This window comes from Rhinopithecus bieti, unplaced genomic scaffold (assembly GCF_001698545.2).
Source record: "Rhinopithecus bieti isolate Rb0 unplaced genomic scaffold, ASM169854v2 scaffold_75559, whole genome shotgun sequence".
In the NCBI taxonomy this organism is placed as follows: domain Eukaryota; kingdom Metazoa; phylum Chordata; class Mammalia; order Primates; family Cercopithecidae; genus Rhinopithecus; species Rhinopithecus bieti.
This window is the reverse complement of record NW_016828162.1, coordinates 1-1,353: the sequence shown is the minus strand read 5'-3', so window position 1 is coordinate 1,353 and position 1,353 is coordinate 1.

Genomic DNA, 1,353 nt, shown 5'->3' with positions numbered 1-1,353 from the left:
CGCAGTGGCTCGCTCCTGTAATCCCAGCACTTTGAGAGGCTGAGGCGGGTAGATAACTTGAGGTTAGGTGTTTGAGACCAGCCTGGTCAATGTGGCAAATCCCTGTCTCTACCAAAAAACATAAAAATTAGCCAGGCATGGTGGGACCCACCTGTAATCCTAGCTAAGGCAGGAGAATCACTTGAACCCGGGAGGTGAATGCTGCAGTGAGCTCAGATCGTGCCACTGCACTCCAGCCTGGGCAACAGAGCAAGACTCTATCTCAAAAACAAACAAACAAACAAACAACAACAAAAAAAAAAACGAACTTCAGGTCAAGGCCTATGCCTCCAGAACCCGCATTACCTCATCCCATTGGCCCATTCTTCAGACGAGGAAAACTGAGGCTGCCTTCTGCAGTTAGGCCCAGAATCCCACTTACCCCTCCTCACCCATTGAGGCTTCTGGAACCCTTCTGTTGGATTTTGCTGGCCCTACTCAAGGGCTGTCAATGCCCACTGACCCCCTGATCCAGCCAGGGGGCTGGCGAGTTAGTCAGAACCTCATGTCGCACTCAAGCTGGACTTTTTTTTTTTGAGACCGAGTTTCCCTGTTTTTGCCCAGCCTGGAGTGCAATGGCAGAGTCTTGGCTCACTGCAACCTCTGTCTCCCAGGTTCAAGTGATTCTCCTACCTCACCCTTCAGAGTAGCTTGGATTACAGGCACTCACCACCATGTCCAGCTAATTTCTTTCTATAATTTTAATAGAGACGGGGTTTCACCTTGAATGCTTGACCTCAGGTGACTGGCCTGCCTCGGTCTCCCAAAGTGCTGGGATTACAGGCATGAGTCATCACACCCGGCCATCAAGCTGGATAATTTTAAGGTCTGTTTCTTTCCCAATGTAGGTTAGAGGTTGGGACAGGAAAGAGGGCTAGAAACCTGACTCCAGCTCCCCCGCCCAGGGCTGAACTCTTCAGCATCCTGATCACTTCTCATTCAACCTTGCTTGTACTCCCCCTGTGATGAGGGGCTCATTACCTCACATCAGAATATTCTAAGCCAAACCCTGCCCCCTCTCACCAACTAATATTTCCCATTTGAACCCCAGCTCCCAGACACTTAAAGGCCTTCTGTGGACCACGTTCTCAAGGTCCCATGGCCATCTGCTTGCAGGTTCCAGTTCCTCTCCTTCCCCATCCACATAATGAAATGTGTCCTCCCTCTCTCCAGGATGAGCCAGGTGGTGTCCTCAGTGACTGGGCAGTCAGCCACTTAACACCAAAGGCCACCAATGATCAAATCCATGAGAGTTGATCCCAAGAGTTATGTATTAGGGCTGAGAAAGAGTAAACACTCAATAAATACTGGTTA